The following is a 22,917-nucleotide window of genomic DNA, read 5'->3' as shown; positions in this document are numbered from 1 at the left end:
GAACGCCTCGGGATTCTCCCGGAGGAACTGGTGGAAGTGGCTGGGGAGAGGGCCGTCTGGACCTCTCTGCTGAGGCTGCTGCCCCCGCGACCCGGATCCGGATAAGCGGGAGACGACGAGACGAGACGACGAGACGAGACATCAGCGTGAGGTTTGTTGGGCAACAAGACTCCAGGAAATCACTTCTCCCAGCCAATAAATAGTCCCAATCATAAAATAAAGACCTTTCAAACAAGCAGGATAGGCTGTAACATTTGAGCTTTAAGTGGATTGTTGTACCTTTGAACAGAGCCAGGCTAGCTGTTTACCCTTCTTCTAGTCTTTATGCTAAGCTAAGCGAAGCTCCAGGCTCCGGCTTTATATTTAACTGACAGATATAAGACTGATAATAATCGTCTCATCTAATTCTGGAAAACAAAGTGTATATACATATTTCCTAAAACATCAAGGTATTCCTTTAACCTCACAGTCAGCCCAAGGTGATGTATTCAAATTGCTTGTTTCTATAACAACCAACAGACAGAAACCCATGTATACTTACTTTACAATGATATAACAGACAAATTCAGCAAAGCCTCACATTTCAGAGCACAGAATCAGCAAATGCTTCAAATTTCCACTTCAAATATGACTGTTAACAGATTATTAAAATGTATGTTAATTTTATGATCTGGCTTTTGAGCAATTGATTAAAAAAAAATAACATCAGCACAAAAGGCAACACACAGGCAACACACCGAGGCCGAGAGTTATGGGCCTTTCCCTCAGCGCATATGAACACCCTCTTTCCTTCAAGAGATAAAACTATTACACCCTACTCCCCCTGTGCATGTAAAAACACACATTCTCTCTCTAAATGCCTCGTGGCAGGTGCTGAGAACGGTGCTGAGAATGATAATCTGCACTCCTGTCTTCCCCCCTGAGTCCGCTACAGGCCGGGTCATTGAGGCGGAAGGAGATCCTGTCAGTGGCGATGTATGCTCTGGCCGCAGGGGAAGCGGCCTGCACACCAGTACATATGATGGACCATGCTCCCCTGGCAACCACCGCTGATGGACGACCAGGCTGTTAGCAGGCAAGGAAGGCCATTCTAAGGTTGAGCATATGTGTGTGTGTGTGTGTGTGTGTGTGTGTGATGTACATGATGGCACAGTAACCCTTTAAGACTCCTGACTGAACATCTGAGGTGATGATGTGGTATGATTTCGCATTCAGCTGCCCTGCTGTGATCTTCTCTGTTTATAATACTGAGTATACTTATTATGTAAATTACACAATCTGTAATTAGACAAAGTAGAAGTCATTAGAAGGGCTCCTGCAGGTGAGCTGATGAGATGGGAATTGTCCTTGGCTGCAGTGATGTGTAACCTGCGCAAACTACCTGTAATGACGTATTTGTACCAGTAGGTGGCGGTGTTGTGCTGTATTATGTTAAAACCTCCTCTCTCTCTCTCTTTCTCCTCTGCACTCATTTTTTTCCCCCCTCCTGGTTGTCTCCTCTTTCTTACACATTTTCTGTTACACATACAAAGGAGCACACACTGTGTGTACATTGTGCCAGCACACACACACACACACACACACACACACACACACACACACACACACACACACACACACACACATATACACACACAAAGCTGTGGACACGCTCACACAAACGTGCTCACACATGCATACGTTACTAGGTCAGGCCCCCAGAGAGATTATTATTCAATTACAAAATGAGGATCAGAAATGTCATAACACCTCTCTCCCTTTCTTTCTTTCTTTCTTTCTTTCTCTCTCTCTAGGCCTCTGCCCCGCCATCTTTATCACTGTTACCACTGCTCCTTATTCTGGATCCTGTCCTACTATCCCGTCCTTTTTCATCTCCACCTCTTCTCTTCGTTCACACACATGCTGAGGCGAGATGAATATCGGTTCTCTTAACCAGTGTTCTTTTTGGGCCATCAATCTTATCTGTGCTTTCTATCCCCGCTGCTCAGATGTGAGATGACAGACTTTTGTCTTGCAGTGTTGCGGTAAGAGACAACACAGCTATGCTTCAAAGGGACTATATTTAGAGAGGGGGGCTGGTGGTGGTAGGAAAGGGGAGGAAGTTTGAGATGGGGGGAGAGAAAGAGAGAGAGAGAGAGAGAGAGAGAGAGGAGAGGTAGAGCTGGATAAAGAGGTACAATGGGCGTGGAATAGAGAGAATGGTTAAGGAGATGGAAGATGAAAGTGGGAGAAAGAGAGTGTGTTGAATATAAAAACACGCGATGGGGAGAATCCTGAATGCGAGTGGCATGAAGAAAGTGAGGGAGAGTGACGCAGTCAATGAGAAATAGGTGAGAGGACGGCAGCATGCAAGAAAGCAAGAGCAGGAGGAAGAGAGGGTGTGTGTGTGTGTGTGTGTGTGTCTGTATTTGTAGATGAAAGGCACTGGGTGCTGCTGAGACAGTTCAGCAAATGCAGCTAACTCACCACCAATGCATTTGTTCATGTCATTTGAAGATTCACTGGGTGGAGAGACAGAGAAATATGCAAACATGTACATAAGAGGATACAGAAATTAGCAATAATAGTTTATTTGGTGCAACAATTATAATTTTTAGATTAATCTATTGACATTTTGTCTATAAATGTCAGTAAATAGTGAAATACTGTATGATGATAATGATCTCACAGAGCCAATGCTGACTCTTCAAATTGCTTGTTGTGTCCAATCAACCTTCCAAAATAAAAGTGCATTCAATTTACAAGAAGCAAATCCTCACATTTGGGATGTTTAGTATTTTTGCTTGGTATTTATCTTAAATAATTATCAGTAATTGATTATGAAAAGTGTTGCTGATTCTTTCTCTGCTGTTGGAATATTTCAGCACTCGATGAACATGCGACCCCGTTATTTCGCTGTTTTGGTTATCACTTAGCCTCACTAGCTGCAGCTACGCAGCAGGAGTACCGTTTGTTCCAAACGTAACGTCAGCAGCAGAGGAAGCAGGAGAAGAAAGGAAGAGGAGGACGAAAAACGACTCTGTAGGAAGAAGAGAAGGTACGGTGGTGCAGAGGAGAAAAACAGGAGGAAAGGAGACTAAAAGGGTGGAGTGAGAAGAACAGGCTGCCTGGGTGAGAGGAGGCGGGGAGTCCCTCTAGGTGTATGCGGTTATATAAGCAGTCCACTTAGTGGCACAAGACAGAAAGGTTGCAGGGCAGAGAGGAATGAAGGGAGGAGAGAAGAGAAACACAGGAAGGGGGTGAGAGGAGATTTAATAACTTACGGTAGAGGGGAGGAGGGGGATTGGTGAGAGAGGGAAATGCATTGAATGATGACAACAAAGAGAAAGGGAAAGAAAGCGAGGCAGAGGCCTAGACAGAGACATAGTGCTCCCTCGGGGATGAACATATATGTGGTAAAAGTGCATAAAAAAGACTGATGGCTCTCATTCTCTCGTTGTCTCTCTCTTCCTGAAGTCTGTTCCCTCTCTCCGTCTTGCTTCCTCTCTGTCCGCCGCGCATTGTCTCTGTGGTGGTTTTGCTGTCTCATCATCATTTTCCTATGAGTGGGAGTGCGCAGCTAGTTAGTAAAGGCTGCACAAGCTGGTGAAGACTGCCAGGGGAGGCAGATAGCAGGGCTGAGAGAGAGAAGGAGGAGGAGGAGAGAGAGAGAGAGAGAGAGAGAGAGAGAGAGAGAGAGAGAGAAGAAGAAGAAGAGGAAGAAGCGAGGAAGACTGAGACAAAGATAGCGGCACTGCACCTTTCACATCTGTGCTAAAAAAGAGTCTTTGGAGAATACTGCCGGTATCAATAAATAACAATGGTAAGTTAGCGCTACAGCTAAAGACACTTAAAAACATACAGTGGACAGAAACAGAGCATCTTATACAACCACAGAAAATCTACCATTCCTATAAAATAATAAAACACCACCACAGAAGAACAAAAATGAAGAGAAGTAGAAAACCTCAGGAAATATTTCCCTCACTTTCCACATGAGTGATGTCAATCATTCTTTTTGTTTTGCTTCACAGATTTTAAAACTAAACCTAATTCATGTCCTCTGTATAATAAAACTCCAGTCTTTATATAATAATCTCAGCAGATTGCATCAAAGTGAAAGCAGAAGCAGGAGCACTCCTGACTTTCAAGGAAAATAAAACCACTGCAAAACTGTTTGTTTTATTTTTTTCATCCGACATGAATGGATATGAAACGTCTAAATCCACTGAGGTATTCTACACAGTCTAAAGTTGGTACTGTTTGTTCTGCTGTGGGTTCGCCCCACATCACTGCCACAGGCTCCAACTGTTTTCATGAATCCATTAAAAACAGCTGGAGGAGAAGTTGTTGCCTCTGACGAACACAGTCCAACATCGCAGTAGAAAAGATCAACTTTTGGAATAACTGTGGAAAATAAAAAAATAAAAAAACACTTGTGGCTTTCAGCTTTTCATAGGTATTAGTGCTGATGGTTGTATTATCCTTTGCAAATGTCGACATCAGCAACTGTTGGAGGCTCGCTCTTATGGAATAACATCATATGGACGCACTGGAAAATGAAAATGTTACCATTTTTTGCTTTATTTAGCCAGATTTTACATCTGGATTCATTTTCATTCAAAGATATCCTCAGATTTTTATTCCCACCTGCCTCGGGAGCCAGTATATCTACGAAGCAATTATGAACAGAGCTGTGCTGCGTCAAAAATAACACTGTGGAATCAACATGATTCAATTGAAAGAATCGACGTTTGCCTAAACGCTCTTGTCGCTGCACAGACTATCACACTGTCTGCACCACCAGTAAGTAATCTATATCTAATTAACAGTACAAGGTTGTTTTGTGGCGTCTGCATCGTTTGTCATTATTTTTTTCCAAGATGGCTGCCATGAAAAATTAGTTGATTAAAGTTTTTATTAAAGTAATTATGCAAAATCTTGTACTGGCTGTGTAGCTCTACAGTGTTGCCACTTCGCTGTGTTTGTCACAGCTTCTCTCAGTCAAGATGAGGTCAGCGTGGCATCGTCATTGATGACCTTAAAAACACTCTCTCCGGGGTAATCAACATCAGGCTCATCAGGAGGATAAACTACCGATGCGCGAAATGGCATGACTTAAATGCCATTTACCAATCGTGTGTTTACCACCGACAAGACTCCTCCAATCGAGTCCCATGGCAGAGACGAGCTAAGCTCTGCTGTTTTTCTCTGTACCTCAGCACCAAAACTCATTAGTCGTGCACGCACACGCATGCGCCCACAAAAGACACCGACAACCATCAGACATGCATGTGAGTGTACGTACACACACACACACACACACACACACACACACACACAAACACAATATCTCCTGTGAGTCGTCACTGATTGAGTTAACGTCGCAATTAACGGCCCGATTTACAATGTTTCGATCCAAAATGGGGGACTGAGGGAGGAACAAGTGCTGAGCCAGACTTTGGGAAGAGGCAGACACTGCAACTCTCCTCTGTTACTATTAGACCACTGGGAGTCATCCACTGGTTTCCTCCTCTGTCCACTCTGGCCTCAGAGAAATTGAGGAACATTACCTTTTTGTATTTACCCATTTCTCTATGAGCCTCCCCACAGTTTATTCCCCAGTCTTCCACCTTTACTTCGGTCATTACCTCTGCCAAGGAGGTTACGTTTTCATCTGTGTCTGTTGGTTTGTTTGCTTGTTTGTCAGCAGCATTACACAAAAAGTACTGAACCAATTTGCACCAAACTTGGTGGAGGGATGGGGACCGGGCCAGGGAAGATCCCTGTTGCTGAATTAGCATTGCAAGGTTGGGAAATATTCCGACATTTTCATCAATTTCTCAGGAAATAACACGTGGATCTTGATGTAAAAAAATCAGACATATTTATGGTGTTGAGATCTATGAGTTTGTGCAGTTTGGTGCACATTAAGATAATCATCTGGATCTGGTGGAAGGAAATGCTGAATCTGCATCACACACACAATTGTACTGTATTTTGAGACAAGTGAATCAGTTATGCTATCAGACTACTTCCTTTTTCCTTTTATTTTTTATTATAAGAGCTAGATAGACATGTGTTTGGCCTTGGCATAGGTATCTTCACTACTGAGTATCATTCCAGTTTGAAAAGCTCTGCTACATTTCTTTCCTTGCCTTTATTTAAGCTTTGCCATAACGTGTTTAACATTTACAAGAAATCCACACCGAGGATCTGGCCTGTAAATCAACAGTGTACATCTGTTGACCCCCTACATCACCTATATTATACACAGCTGCTGAAGTAATTACAAGACTCGCTCAAGGACGCATTGGCAGCAATCACCTGCTCAAACCAATCACCTTAACAGCAGTTTATCAATACAAACCAATCACAGGTCAGCTTTTCTGTCCCACCCAGTGTGGACACAGCACATTTTCTGCTGTTTCCTACAGCTTCTGTTCAATGGACAGTAAACCCGACTCCATCACATTTTAAAGCACAAAACTTTGATGTTTTCCAATGAACACTGATTGTCATGTGTTAAGATTAAATACTGAAAACTGAGTAGACACACTCCACTCTGCTGCAGAGAAATGCTGAAATGCCACTGCCTTCAAATCCATTAATCACGCCAGTAATTAATACATTTGGGTTGGTGTTGCCTGGTCATGACATTTACACCGCATGCCAACAACAGGCGCTGAGACAACTTCATAAGAGAAAGACTTAACGCTCAGTCGCTGCAGCTGCAGTTTGAACATGCAGACAGTTACAGGTTTCAGCATTAAAGTGATATTTTATTGATCTCCTACAAAGGAAATCTCTTTGCTTTCCCCTCGCAGTGGTAGGTAACACAGCAGCCTCGGCTAGACAGCAGCATCCAGCGGCTTGTGGGGTCCATTCTCGCCGACACAGGGGCTGAGAAATGGATCTTTCGGTTAAAGGATGGTCTCTCCTGCTCACCATTCCACCCTGCGGTTCAGCTGCTTGGTGTCTCTGTCTCCCCCAGCCTCGCTACAGGCGTGCCTTTTGTAAAGTGGGTGGGGGAGAGCTGGAGGGACCCGTTCAGAAATGTAAAGTGTTAGCCAACTTAACTGAGGCAAATGTACCTATAAAAGAAGGGCGTGCAGTGTCACACACTAAGGTACACAGACTTTCTGGCAGCACCCCTGGATTTGTAGCTGGTGGAGGAGATGATCCAGGGATGAGTCAGGAGCCTGGAGGAGAAGTTTAGAGAGGAGAAAAAGAAAACATGTCTGGTACTAGGGCTACTTGTCATTTAATTATTATTATTTTGTATTTAATTAATTGATTGATTGATTCACTGCCTGACCCAGTGGCCTAATGGATTCGAGTCCCACCTGGATTGATTCTCTTACATTCTAGACTTTATTAATGGCCCTCACTCACTTCTGATAGATGTCTGCTAATCCTATGCCAATGTTAACATTGAGAGATTACACAATTACTTAAAGCCCAACAGAGCATATTCAGATGGAAGTCCAAACCCCAAATATGTTCATATTCAACTTACAATGACACAGAACAGAGAAAAACAGCAAATCCTCACTCTTGAGCAGGAAGCATCAAAGGTTTGGTATTTGTGCTTGATAGACGCCTTCATTTTCTTTGGTCCATTTATCAACAAATTCTTTCACTACTGTGTGATACACAAATTATATTCATTTATGTGTAACAGATTTGTCTTTCAGCCTTTTCTTGTGCAAAGTTGTTCAAACCTCTTCAAGCCTTTAAAATTTATGAAACAAAACAACATCAGAAATAAAAAAAAAAAATCCTCCTTCGGTTGAACTGTTCACTATTCTTATACATATGCAATGTTGTAAACAGGGTCTCAGGTAGATATTGATCCAATTTAAGAAGTCATGAAGTCACTGGCTTAAGGCAAAGGGCACTTGTTGTTTGCCGGGTGGCTCACTGGGCATGTTTATTTGAATTGTGGCAGTGAGGGAAACAAAACTGATCCTGATCAACATAATAACACCATTTCCACAGCTCCAGCCTCTGATTAAATCACTTGCAAAGCATTATGGGTTGCTGCCAGCTCGTTCAGAGGAAATATGAACAGGCGTGAATTCCATTGATTAATCTATGTGGCTTAAGCTGCTCTTTATTTTCTAGACATCCTCAGAGGAAGTTTAAATATCAAACAGAAATATAGATGACACAGTTGAATATTAAACTTTGGCTGTCCTCCAACTAGACTCTTTGCATAAAATAAATATGAGAGGCTACTGGGCATCTTTTTTTTATTTTATTACAGTGGGATCTTTCCAAGGACCACTTGGGAATGTTTTCTGGTTATAATTGGCCCCTGGGCTTTGGGCTTTGCATTGGTGTGGCAACTCAGACTGGCAGCAATATGACTTACACTTTAGAGAGCACTCAAATCCAGCAATAAAACTCCCTCTTTTAATGACTGAGGTTTCGTTTAATGCAACTGGGATTTTGAGTGGGCAAAATATCAGGCGATATCAGTCAATGTCGGTGCTGAAGTCACTGTGATGTCCAAAAATCTGCTCATAAATAAAATGGTGAAATGGAAAAAGAAAATGGGAATCCATTCTCTCTTAATGGCAGCATATTGAAAACCCTCAGAGGTAACATGAGGCGACGTTAGACAGCGCTCAGGGCCAGCCTTAAAAAGTCATCCATCCTGCTGAGCTCCTGGTGTGATTATATCCTGCGACAAGCCGCGATAACAAGAGTCCATCTCTCTCAAGGTGAGGTTCTAATTGTACCTCACTATTAAAGGCTCGATCGCCCACATCTGCTCTCTCACTCTCTCCACAAGCCCACTTCTCATTTGCCATCTCACACCCAACCTCCTCTTGCCCCTCGTTCACCATTTCTCTGCTTTGCAGAACGTTGTCCTCAGATAATGAAAAGCACAGCTCATTCTCCTCCTCCCTTCATCCAGTGAAGCCCGTTCTCCCACAAAGGTCTCACATTCACACATGGAGATAATGGACCAGCCCTGTGGAAAATAATTGCGTGTGTGAGTGTGTGCGTGTGTGTGAGAGAGAGAGAGAGAGTGCTTGTGCGTGTGCATGTATGTGTGTGTGTGTGTGTGTGTGTGTAGGCTATGTCTTCAGGTAAGGATGCAGTATGGTCCAAACAAGATTGAATTTGACGTGTTCTCGGGTTGTTGGATGTGATGCTGGTTGCAAATCAGAAAGATCTGAAGTTTGTTTGTATCTAATTATCTATTTTACCTTTACTTAACGAGGAAATCTCTTGAGATGCGTTAGCTCTACTACAAGAGAGACCTGGCCAAAATGGCAACATAAAATACTGTAAATGTTAGGGCTACATTAGGGAGGGAGATTGTGCCCACAATTCATACAGAAGGTAAAATCTAAAACAGGAAAAAGAAAATGAACTGAACTGAGTGAACTCAATGGGTGATGGTTTGTAACCTAAAAAATAGAGAGATTTCTCTTTTGTAGCAACATGAGGAGTGTGGTGTTAAGGCACATAGCACAAAAACAGGAGTCCTGCTGACAAATAAAGGCAGAAATGTCGAAGAAAAAAAAGTCTTTGAAAAAACTAAACCACACTGACAAAGCAATAATTATTCACGAAATAATCAAATCCCTGCCATTTCTTTCAAAACAGAACAGACGCATATTTTTTAACCCCACATTGTGGATTCTTTTTATTGTCTGTTTGCTTTTCTGCTAAACATCTGTTAGGTGCCTTCACCTAATGGAGCTCATGCCCATATGGTGCCTGCTGCAATACGGAAGCACAAAACAGTTTTCAGATTTAAAAAAATTAAAAAAAAAAAAACCACAATGAATCATGTGCAAATTAGACAATAAATGGTGTAAAAATGATAAACAAATGAAAGTAAACATCCTCAATGTGCAGAAAAATCTATTCACCCTTAATCAAGGACACAGCCTGCTCTGTCTCACACATTCTGTTATGAAGCTGCTATAATACATTTTTTTGGGGGGGAGCTGAAATCAACAATCAATTTCCTCTCGCCTAGAATTGATTCATCTTTTTTGCTACAACTGGTCCATCTACCCGAAGTAGGAATGAGACTGGTGGAAAATTTTGACACGTTCTGACCGGAGGTGTGGGCACATTGTGGCAATCGTCACAAACCTGACATATTTCCTGTGAGAACAGGCCAATTTCGATTTTGTTTGTTTCGTGTTGTGTAGTATACTGCCTCCTCCCAAGTATTAGGGTGCTGGACTTAGAGAGGGAGGGAGTCGGACAGGCAGCGGCAGAAAGTGAGATAGCAGAGGGACTGTGACACACAATAGAAGCTCTCATCAAGATGAATTCTCCACAGTGCACACCCTCAGCGAGGGTGCCAGGCAGCTCCCGCTAGCCTGCCGCGGCCATGCCCAAAAACAAAGTGCTTGTCTTGCCCATCGCCGACTGTCTGGCTACTGACAATGTGGAGGACAAAGTCAAGAAAAAGACTAAGAGGCTTCACAAACACACATCATCTTAGTATTCATGCGTCTAAAGAAAAAACAAATTAGGCGTCTGGACTGGTGTGCAGGTAAAACTGAACAGGAAAACCACAGCACCTGAGAAAATAGGAGTTAAATATCATGCAAAAGTAAATCCACAGAGAGGCTCCAGCTTCAAGACAACAGAGCCACTTCCATTATCTTTATAAAGTGCAATATGCAAGCTTTGAAGCTCAGTGTGTGAGGGGCTCGGCTTCTCTCACAGGAAGTCAACCACAGTAGGGTGTTCACTTTCAAAAACCTCAGTCTTTAAGCCCTTACTCTGAGCTGGCATACATATCCCTCTCTCGGCGAGCACCGAAGAGAGGGAAAAGAACAAAGGCAGGAGAGAGGGAGAAGGGGAGAGGTGGAGAAGAAGAAAGGAAGATGAAGGAAAGTAGTTCTAGGTCAGATTTAGACTGGACGATATTCAGGCCGCGCCAACCTCGTGGATGCCAAGAAGAATAATCTGGTCTTTTAACTCCAAGCCATGGCAACTGCATGGTTTCATGTAGGTACGCAGGCCCCCTATAGAGACCACTAAAAACCCACACACAAACACACACACACACACACACACACACACACACACACACTCATTCACTTTTAAAACCATAAAAGAAACCTCTAAGCGCAGTGAACACATTCCCTGACTGCTGAGGCGTAATATAACGAACTTCCACCTTTCTTTTAACAGATAAACATTCTCACATAGCATCATCTCCGGCAGGTGATATCCCCAAACACGCCGAACGTAAAGAGGCACAAACGCGCAAACACTTCCTAGCAGGCCTCCATAAATAATTCACCCATTTTCTTAAAATAACCCATCGCCCTTTTAAAATATATTCTCTTTTCTTTGTGCAAACAACCCTCCAGCTCGCGCAGCAGAGCGGTCATGGAGTAATTATTTACACGTTTTACCAGAGAGCACTGATAAGAGCCCGTATAAGTAGAGAGAGAGAGCGAGCGAGCGACTGGGGAGGGCGAGGAGAGTCTGCTCAGGTAGCATGTCAATCTGTGGCCCATTAGCAGGTGATGCCAGCCAGGCATGTTCAAAGCAGCTCCCAAGGTACGACGGACCTTATTCTTCTGAATAATTGACTGGCCGCAGCCTCCGTTTTCTCGCTCCCCTCCATTTGCCTGCCCCCCCCCCCGCCACGCGTCACCTGCGTAGTCTATTGTTCTTTCTTTTCCCTCTGTCTTTTGTGTTTTGTTTCGTGCCTTCCTCGCCTCCCGCTCTATCTTGCCACTCCCTTCCATCACTCCTCTTCTCCCAAGGCTATGAATTGTGAAGGCTGCTGGTACATATAGCCACTTATGTAACCTGAGGAGATAAAGAGTTCTGAAAGCCTTCGGTGTGAGGCATCCTTGGAGAGGCGACACATCTCTCAGCACAGTGTGATATCATGGAGTGGTGTAATATTTTTCATGTCAAGTCTATGCATTTTAAGCTTTTCATGTGTCATTTAATGCCTTTTTACTTAGGGTTAGGGTTAGTCAGAGAAATGACATAGTAGTAGTAGTAGAGAAAGGGCATGGCGTGAAATGACACGCGAAAAGCAAAAAAAAAAAAAAAGTGTGCTGATAATATGCGAACTGACTTAAAAAATTGGGGTGTTATTCATAACGCCATTTGGTGATACCAGGCTGCTAAGCGTGTTTACTTCTTCAGGACAATTTCTAACACCACAGCTGCGGTTTGGTGATGCTTGCAGACGGGGAAGGGAGAGGGAGACTGGGAGGACTGGGTGCAGGAGGCTGAAACGCTACACATTTGTACTGCTTTCTGTTAAAGCACTTCCAGCAGATTGAGAGAAGCTCTGAGTGGACAGTCGAGAGCTTTGAATGCTGAGCAGGCTCAGATGACGCTTCATGGAGATAGGCCTGGAACAGAGTGAGAGGATGGCAAGGGATGTGGGAGGGAGCTTGTTACACCACACAATAAATGCTCAAGGAAATCCACCTGCTCTCTCAATAGCCACAATGCCTCTTCCTGAATATGGAACCCCCCCCCCCCCCACCACCACCAACCACCACCACCACCACCACCGACGCACCACCCTTTCTGAAACAACTTTGTGATGAGGCACAATACATTATCCTGAGGAATCAAATCAAATTCAAACCCCCCCCTCGCCGCCCTTCAATGTGCTGTGCAGCATCTGGTTTGGGCCATTAATGAATGCCGCCTCATGCCATCTCCTAATGGAATTGCCTTGTCTTGGAGTTCACTGCTGTGACACCGGCTCAGCAGTGGCAAAAAGATTACTAGAAAGATTAAAAGACAGAATAAACCAGAAGCTGCCTATGACAGTCAGCCAGGCCCCGAGATCACACATTAGATAATTGGTGCAAAAAAAAAAAAAAAAAACCCCTGTCTCTGTCTCTCCTCTGTTTTCTGCTGGGGTTTAAAAACGGTGGCCAGCAGATCCCTGCCTGGCGTGTGGTCACACCTCTGCAGTGAAAACTGTTTGAAGAGGCTGGAACAAAGCCCGTGTGGTGTATGTTGTGTCTGAGTGAAAATGTTGCCTTTGTGGACCCAGTGATGAGCCTAAATCCAATGGCATAGTTAGCAATTCTTCACGCAGCTGGTTAGATTTGGGAACGATGCAGCATCGACACACAGACAGTCACAAATTCATACAAAAGACGAGCGCACACACTTTCTTCTTCCGTCCAAAACAAACACCCTCTCACTCCACTACACATGCACGCGTTATCTCCCTCTCTTATTGTGCCAGTGCATCTTTCTCTCCTTTATTTTTTCCACTTTGCTTCACTCTACACTATCTTTCTATCTATCTACAATGTGTAGTTATCTCTGCCTCCATCTCTTCCCCTCTCAGAGCAGCCCAGTGAAGGGCTTGTGCCCTTTCATAATTCATGGAGTTGTTCTTATGGCTCAGGCAGCCATGTCGGATGTGAATCTGTGCGCCTCAAAGGCTCACTCAGCCTACACTGCCTCAGCCGAAGGGTTACTGCTCGAGCTACTGTGCTCAGGTACCATACAAGACTAAATCAACACGCTCAATCACACCTGGGTCACACTGCACATGCAAATTGCCTGCTTTTGTTTCAACCTCCACAGGCAATAACAGTTTGGTTTTTTTTGATGCAAGTCCATTTGGTATGCTTTTATGTAGCAAACAACTGGGCTGGGCAGTTTTTTGTTTTGTCATAAAACTGTAATTAAAAATCTAAACATTTAGTTTGCCATTTAGATTGGCAATTTCATATGTGGTTATATTTGTGATTTTGTATGTTTTTTTCTATATTGTGATAAATATTTGATTAGTAAATATCCATAAACTCGAATGAATTGGTTTTTTTTTTTGTGAGAGTGAACCAAACACCAAGTTGCAAGTCGTTAAGCCAAAATAATTTGATGAAAGATGCTGAAATTCGTAGCGCATAGTCACTATAGCTGTGTCCCAATTCAAGAGCCACAGGCTTTTGAGGACGTGGCCTACAAAGGCGCAGCCTTCGTAGCTGTTGTAGGCCGCGAAGGCCAAACCGTAATGAGACGGTCTGACCTATGGAGGATTTGCGCATTGTGTAACCAGCTGAGCCGGCCCTTGCCGTTGCGTCACAAAGTGTGGCTCCTGTTGCCTTGCAACCTTGCCGTCAACTTAGATTTAAGGCCCTTGGCTTTTTAATAGTCGTACCATTAGCTGTTCGACTGAGCGTGCAATGAATCTTGGGATAGGTTGGGCTACAACAGATCCACCCGGTGGAGCCTTTGTTGCCCAGGCAAAGAAGGCTGCAATTTTTTGGCAGCATTTGAAGGAGCCTTCAAAATTGGACAGTGGCACAATCAGTCTTCAAATGCAGTCTAAACCAGTTCTGTCTAAACCAGACACCAACAGGAACATTCGCAAGAAAAAACACTTGAAGTTTACATATGCATGAAAAAAATACTTTTTCAAATAATGACACACCGTGACACACTCAATGTGTTCTTGAGATAAAATGACAGATTTGATTGGTCACTTGATTGGAAGCTGAATTAAGCCGCGGGGTGTTTGGTCCTTGCTGTTCGGCTCCCGAGAGCACAATGGTCCATGTGGCAGGAAAACAAAGGATGAGAGTCTCTGCTCAACAGGCAGCTGAATTAGAGAGTGTGTGCGTGTGTGCTGTATACTATGTACACACAAATGCGCACACACACATACACGAATACACACACATTTGCCTGACTACAATCCCATCAAACGTACAGACACCTCCACTGCTAAGCACTCACAGCTGGGCTTTTCTTTCCTCGCACACCCAGCCCAGATGAGTGACAGCTTTATGGACACATTCTGAACACAAAAACACACTCCAAGAAGCACATACACTCAAAACACACACACTCTCTCTCACTCTCACACCCACACACACACAAACCCTCACACCAACAGAATGAAAAGGAGACTCGTTAGCCACTTTAATCAATGTTAATCACTGCAGACTCGCCTCACTGTCAAGACTGCGACAATGTCTGTCTGAGAGAGAAGAGAAGGGAAAGAGAGACCGAGAAAAACAGACAGGGTGGTGGTGGTGGTGGGGGGGGGGTGAACACAGACAGACTGGGTGGAGCGGGGTGGAGAGAGTGTGAAAATGTGAAATGATATCCAAAAATATACACTGCCCATGGAGCGGTGAACCTATTGCAGTTTTGATGTACTTTATCTTGTTTTTCAAGGTCTGTTTCTTGGGTCCGTGTGGCTGAGCCTCGGTGGGAGATGCGGTCGGGCCGGGCTCACGCCGACGGGGTTTAATTTCATCCAAGGGGCCAGGAGGACGAAGAGGGAGGGGATAGAGGGCACAGAGAAGGGAGGGTGCGAGAGGTAGCTGGGCATAGAAAAGATAGAGGAAAAGGATAGGAAAAGAAGAGATGAAGGAATATAGAGGGGGAGATAAGAATTGAGCCGAATGGAGGAAGTGTGCCCAGGCATGGAGATAGTGGAAGAGGTGAACCGCTTTAAGCGAGGCAGAAGAAAGGCATGCAGAAACTGAGGGCGGTAAAAGAGGGAAAATTGAAAGATGAGAGGAGAGATTATTAAGAAAAGATGTGTCACGCATAAATAACTTGTGACAAAGGGAATGGATCCGCTGAATGCACCATGAATGTGGGGGGAAAAAAAAACATATTGTTTTGAAGTTGGAGCGGGGGACCGCTGGAGGCCAAGGTGAAGGTAAAAAACCGATGGGGGAGGGAGGGAAGGAGACGGCAGCGGATTGGGGGCAGAAAGTAACAGGCAGATTGAGTTTATCAATATGTAATACAAATGTGGGTGTTATGAAATGAGCTTTGGCCTTCACGGTTTAACCAAAACTTTAGTGCAAAGCTTAGCCGTTGCGCAGGCAGGCAGCGGGAGCACAGACTGAATAGTAATGTCTGCGAGTGGTGATTAGAATTTCAGATAGAGACAGGCGGGCCCGCTTTGCCATGATTCCTGGGCCTAATGCAGCCGGCCTGTGTAGCGAGGCATACAGGAGCTCTGAATGTGACCTTATGTGCGTAAAGATAGAATACTCTAACAGCCTAATGTACCGAGCTGTGTGTGTGTGTGTCTCTGTGTGTGTGTGTGTGTGTGTGTGTGTACATTCATATGTCCTGAAGCATGACAGAGCAGGGTGATCTGACCTTATTTAACATGCACAAATCAAACTGTAAACACATGCTGCTCAGAGCAGTAATGCAAACACAGGGTTAAGTGGTGACCTCTTGCGCAGGTCACACTAACAGGCTTCACATCATATTAAGCACAAACAGAGAACCGCGCACACACACAAACACACACACACAAACACAAACACAAACTTCACATGCTGTCTCTGTGAAGTGTGTCCGTCTGTCTGAAATTGACGGCTGTCAGTATGGAGGGATCAGCAGGAGGAGGAGGAGAGGGAGGGAGAGGTGAGCAGTGTCAGGGTAGCAATGACAGGCAGAAGCAGATGGAGGGGCAGAGATCAGGAGAGGAGGAACATAGAGGGGGAGAATGAGAGAAAGAAAAGGGAGAAGGAAAAAGAGAGAGAGAGATGGGGACACAGAGGTGGAGGGTGGAAAACGGGGGAAAGAAAGACAGGAGGAGAAAGAGATAAGAGGATAACCCCCCCCCCCCGTCAGTCTTTATGATCGTCTGTTCCTCATCTCCTCTCTATCAGCGACTCGGTAACCTTCAGCACAAGACCCAAGTAGAGATGATGAATTGAGACGGAGAGCAGAGAAAGGACGGAGATTAGCAAACATGGACAGATGATGAAAAATGACAAACAGAGAGGGTGAGAGAGGAAGGGAGCGAGCGAGGGAGAGAAAAGAGAGGAGGAGGGGGTGGCGTTAGAGGAGGAGAAAGTAAAAAGTGGAGGGAGGAAAGGTGACATTGGGGGAGGAGTGTAGGGGAGAGCAAGCCGCTGGCTTTTAGCTGGAGGACGGCCACAGGATGACATTAGAGGAACGCACTTTGGCTGCTCCTGCTGGGAGGTTCTGCACACACACACGCACACACAAACACACACACACACACACACACACACACTCAAGCATGAGGACACACAAACACACAAAGACAGGCGGGTAAACAGACACATGGACAGACAGCTCTGCGCACACACACACACACACACACACACACACACACTCAAGCATGAGGACACACAAACACACAAAGACAGGCGGGGAAACAGACACATGGACAGACAGCTCTGCGCACACACACACACACACACACACACACACACACAGGTAAAAAATAAGCACCTAACTGGTGCTGCATACTTATGCCTCCTAACCTGTGGGGAGCCTGCCCCGCCTCCCCTCCACCTCTAGTCTAGTTTGTGCACTGGCCTGATAACCTTCATGGCAACTGGGCTAAACACACACTCAGGGTGACAGGTCTGCCTACCTGCAAAAACAATGATAACTTTGTCTGGAAGAGCTTCTGAGGCTGCTGCCAGTTTGTTACAATACTGATACAATTATTATCACCAAAAATGGAACGTTTGACATGTTGTAATTTCAGCCAAATGAACACATTATCACATTGAAACAGAGTCATATTTTAGTATTAATTTTATGACAGCGGATATTACTTATTGCTTGGGTTAGACAGATAAATCAGCTTATTAATATATTTGACTGATACTGGCCTTTAATTAAATATCAGATGTCAGCCAGTCACTGTTATAAAATAAAATAATGGGAGTTTCGTCCCGCCACAGATACTTAAAAAACAGACTATAACTCCTGCAATGACATTTATTTTCTTTTTCTTTTTTTTTAATTCATTCATTAAGTTGTTTAATATGTTTTTGTGAATTTTTTCTTTATTTAAAAGCAGTGATGTGTCCCAGACTTTTCTGCATGAGTACGCAGAGCCCTGCGGATTCCAAATGAATTTCATTAGCGAATGATTTTAAGTTAGCAGCAGGGGTGGAAAGTTACTAATTGCAATTACCATCATTACTGCAACAAAGTCACTTTTTCCACACCTGCATTTATAAAAAAAATAAAAAATAAAATAATAATTTTATTTTTCTGTTAATAAAACTTTGTACCCTTTCCACCCATAGTTCAGGAGTAGTTGAAGAAGTATATGATGGTCTGAACAACATGAAACAGCATGAAACTGGCATTAGTAAATGAATGAATGAGCTACTGTAATTAGCTGTACAAAACATGACTTACTTTAATTTGTAGTTACTTTTAAATAATTTTCACATTATAAAAGTGGAATGAAACTGACTTAAATTACATTTACACAGAACCTCGGTGTAACAACATCAGTGGTTGCTTTGGTTCTGGTCTAACTCAGACTCCAAGACAGCAACCAAACTAGTACAGAAAAAACTGTTGATTAATTAGTCAATTGACAGAAAATTAACTGAAAACAATTGTGATTAAGCAAACAGCTTGAGAAGCTGGAAGCAGTGAATGTTTCACTGAGGATTTGCTGCTTTTGTCTGTTTTATATAATTGAAAATTGAATTGGTTTAGGTTTCGGTTTGTTGTTCAGCCAAAAAAGCTATTTGACGACTTCAATTTGTGCTCTAGGAAACTGTGATGGGCATTTTTCATTATTCTCTGACCTTTATGGACTAAATCATTAATTGGTTGATTGAAAAATAATCATAAGTTGCGGCCTCAAAATCAAACCAGTGGTCATCCAAACCTCGAAACATGTCACCAAACAACAGGACATGAAAGTGTATGTCTACGAGAATAAAGAGCAATAAGCTGGAAGAAAAGCACAACCTGTATTTATACAAGAGAGGGGACAGTGTGGAAAAAGAGGGGGAAAAACAACCTAATGAAAGGAAGGGTGACTCATTCAGTGATGAAAACAGCATTACACTTCTTTTCCAAATTGCCCACATTTTCACATGAGCCACCTCAAACACACACACAAACACACACACACACACACACACACACGACTCAGCTCCCTTTACCTCTCCCTTGGAGCGAGGCATAAATGAGTGGAGTGACAGACATAGAGAGCCGATGGGCCCCCTCCCTAGAGAGGGGAAACGCACTCATCCGTACTGATCTTAAAACAACAACCCCCCCCCTTTCCTCGCTGGCTTTTCTCTCTCTCTCTCTCTCTCTCTCCATCCTTCCCTCCGTCCCTTTTCACCCTGACTCTCAACCTCCCTCTGGCCTCTCTCCTGGCCTCCTCACGTATCACGACCCCCTCTTCACTTCCTCATTCCTCATTCGTTTTCATTTGCCGCTCCTTACTCACCGCCGGCTTTCTGTTTGTTTGTGTGATTGCCCGTTGTTGGTTTGCTGTTTGTTCTCGTTCTCGCTAATACTGCGACCTGACATCAGTTCTCAGCCCCCTCATCAGCAAACGTTGCTCTTTCAAACATTCATCTCTCACTCTCGCTCATTCATTTGATCACATTTTCATGTCACACTTTGTGTCTCATAAATATCCAAGAGGGATCTCTGACCCTCTTCTAGTCTCTAGCACAATCAGCTTCTCTCTTCTCGTCTCTCTTCTCTCCTTCTCCTTCTTCACTCTTTACTAGCGCTGAATGATTTGAATAAAATGTCTAATTGCAATGCAGATTATTTTCTATATGCAGAACACCAGGCCATCATTTGTGGTTTATTTTGAATACGTAAGGTTAGCCATGCTCACAAACTACTGTATCTTGATTTTAGTATCAAATTCTACATTCATATATTCAGGTAAAATAATACAGTTGCTTGTTGAGTAGTCAAATGCAGTTGAAAGCTCTGAAAACTACTGCACAGACCATTTACCTTAATATTTTCACAGTCAAGCCTTAACCATATTTTATCCATAAAAAATGACCAACTTAGCCCACATATGAGATATTACATCACTGGTATATAATGAATAATATTCATATATCAGCATGACATTCAGAATCGGTGGCATATCTATTATAATGGATACAAAGTTGTCGAGCCACTCATAAATTGGTTGGGATAATGTTTTGATATCTGACTGACAGCCCCCTAATGGTACTTTTGACAGGTCGGCACCGTCGCTGCTTGAGCTAACATTGGTCTCAGACACTGAGAGGACGAGCTGCTTCACAGTTTTGTTGGGGTCATCTTAAAATTATGGCATGATGTGCTTTTACTGTACCACTTACAATAGCTGCCTCCACTGATGAAGCATAAATGAGCTGGATCTCGACTGTCTCTACAGATTGGAATAACCTGAGTTCAACATCGAAAATGAAAATACCTCTCGAAAGTATCAGCTACATTCTTATATTAACTTCATTTACTACAAATGTGAGGTATGTGAGCAAGGCCTATGTTCTTATTACCCTTGAACTGACTGTACTGGGACATGTTATATTCATTTTATTTATCTTCATCTTTCAGAGCAGAGATTTTGTCTTGTCATAAGCACACAAGTCACCACTAACGATGACTATGTTCTGTTCATGCCTCCAGCAAGCCACGACAGTGAACCGGCATGTACAATAACCAGGACCCTGAAACTGAAGCAGCTAAATGGAAATAATTCACCATTCACACTTTTAAAATACACCGTCCCGCCTGTGCTCCTTTTGTCCGTGTCTGCACTGGACTCACTCTTCACACAACCTTGACAACATTGTCTGAAAGCTCCAAGTCTCCTCACTCTGTCTTTCAGGACCCACATACTGTATCAGCGCTGCAGCTACAGACACAGAATTAGTTCAGACTTGTCGTTATGGCTCAGAAGAGTTTCCCACACAAAAAGGTAAAGAAAGTCAAGAAAAAAAAAAACTTACATTTTTACCATGTTTGTGCCTCTGTAACATGGTTAGGTATTAGTTCAGTAGTTCATATAATCATTCTGAGATTTTGGTTGGAAAATTTAATCAAAAAGGTTGAAGAACAGTTACCTTCTTATTTTGGGATACATTATTTTCGGACTTGTGCATACATATAGGTGTGCTTGCTAACAAATGAATTGTATTATTTACACCTGTGATTCCTCTACTGTGAAAACATCACCATGTGAGAGAGGCCGTTACAAAAAAAAAAAAAAAAGTTCAAGTGGCTGATCCCACAGCTCTGTCCACTAGCTGTCCAACATTTACACTCCTTAACTAACAAGCTAACTGCTAGCTACCTGTGTGAAGCTGACATGACATGGTCAGTGAGGTTATTCATCCATTTTGAAGAGTACAAAGTTCCAGTCAACTCTTTCCAAGATGAAAATTAGGCAGAGTGAGTTTTTCATCCATGACAGACGCATCTTTGGACACCAGCATGCAGCGTATTAATCAGACAACGGCCAAGAACGTCTTAGCTTGATCGACTCTCTGAATTAATGCTAATTAGCTACAGCTGAGTAAATTTGCCATCAACAGTTGTCATTACAGTTTGGGAAAGCAGTGGTTGCCAAGTCAAACTTTCATCTCCAACAACTTGAGACACTGTTATTTATGTCAGATTATTATTTAAATATTTGTAATTTAAAAATGACACTCGATTTCAATATAAAGCTTGTTCAGTAACCTACAGTATCTTGCAAGCTCTCTTTCTTTTTCACTGTTTGTCTCTTTACCTCCCTCCCACCCTTTTGCTCATGCCGCCCTATTCCACTTAAGAATCAATTTGGGACAGAGGTGCTCTGCCAGTGCCCTTAGTTTTCATTGTTTTCCAGTCCACATTTAAAATGGTACACAGGCAATCTCCACAAGCCTGATTCCCATCTACACTCCAGCTGAGTGAGAGAGCTTTTCTCCGCTCCATGACACCGCTGAGATGCCACTGACGCAGTCCAGCGTTTGACAAATGAGCCAGCAAATTGACTTCTCCAAGCATTTCAAACAACAGAGGCAAAACAAAACAAATCTCGCTTAACTAAATGCTGGATGAAATGGCACAATAGAGCGCGCAGGCTATTACAAATGATTCCACTCGTGCACTCCATCTCATCGCTCCCACCCCTCTTTTTCTCTTAATCTCCTCCTTTCTCTCCTCTAACCCCCCCACTGCCACCCCCCCACCCTCCCCTTTTCCCATTTCTTGTGGTTTGCGCCCCAGACGCACATTGACCCACGCGCCCCGGACCCAGTAGGGGGCCTTGTTCCTCTGCGTCGCTCCACTGCACATGACTGACGTTCTCCTTCCGGGAGGAGGCGGAGGAGGAGAAGGAGGAGGAGGAGGAGGTGTACAGGAGGGAGGGATAGAGGGAGAAAGAGAGTCAGAGTCAGTCAGTGGAAAACAGAGCAGCTCTGGGTTCAGGGGAGGAGGGAGACGGAGCTGAATGTGATTCATGATCAATGGTGCTTCTCCAATTACATTCCAATTAAAGCCAAGTCTCAAGCATGGCTCTAGTACACCGCACCGCAGAAGAGCTTTTGACAGCCTTTGCACTGGGTATGCTGTCCCCCATAACAATGTCCGTTTATGCATGGACCAGCTCTCTCCCTCACACGCCTACTCTTAACGCACGCACACACTTCCTTTGCGTATCCATCCACAAACATTTATGTGTGTGTGTGTGTGTATACGTGTGGTGGAGAAAATGCCCCTGCCACCAAAATGAATGTGAGTTTATTACAGTCAGATTAAGGGCAGTTCAAAGGGCTAATGCCCACTATTACATCGATGCTGGTTTAACACCGCCTTACACTCTACAGTCAATAAAGAGCAAGGGAGATGGAGGGAGAGCAGCGGACCAGAACCACTAGGGATAAAGAGAGAGAGAGAGAGAGAGAGAGAGAGAGAGAGAGAGAGAGAGAAGAGAGAGAGAGGAAAGAGAGAGAGGAAGGAGAGGAAGGGGGGGGGCAATGTTAGAGTTGACTGAAGCATGGCTAACATGGATTGGAGCATAAAGTTTCAAATGATTCCAATTACACTTAAGTGATCAATTACATTGTAACACTGGTTAGATTAGGGATGGCAGAATGCAAATCACAGTGGGAACCAGTGTGTTTGTAAGGTGCAGCGAACGCACCGTGGAGTCTCTAAACAGCAGGACAT

General features: G+C 43.7%; 1 pseudogene; it reads right to left on the bottom strand.

Annotated features, from left to right (window-relative positions):
• Positions 1–22,917, bottom strand: part of LOC111223425 — a 58,611-nt pseudogene that overhangs the window by 9,950 nt on the left and 25,744 nt on the right.

Source organism: Seriola dumerili, unplaced genomic scaffold (assembly GCF_002260705.1).
Source record: "Seriola dumerili isolate Sdu_G_001 unplaced genomic scaffold, Sdu_1.0 BDQW01000110.1, whole genome shotgun sequence".
Taxonomy (NCBI): domain Eukaryota; kingdom Metazoa; phylum Chordata; class Actinopteri; order Carangiformes; family Carangidae; genus Seriola; species Seriola dumerili.
The sequence above is the reverse complement of the archived record's forward strand: the minus strand, read 5'-3'. Positions and strand labels throughout refer to the sequence as shown.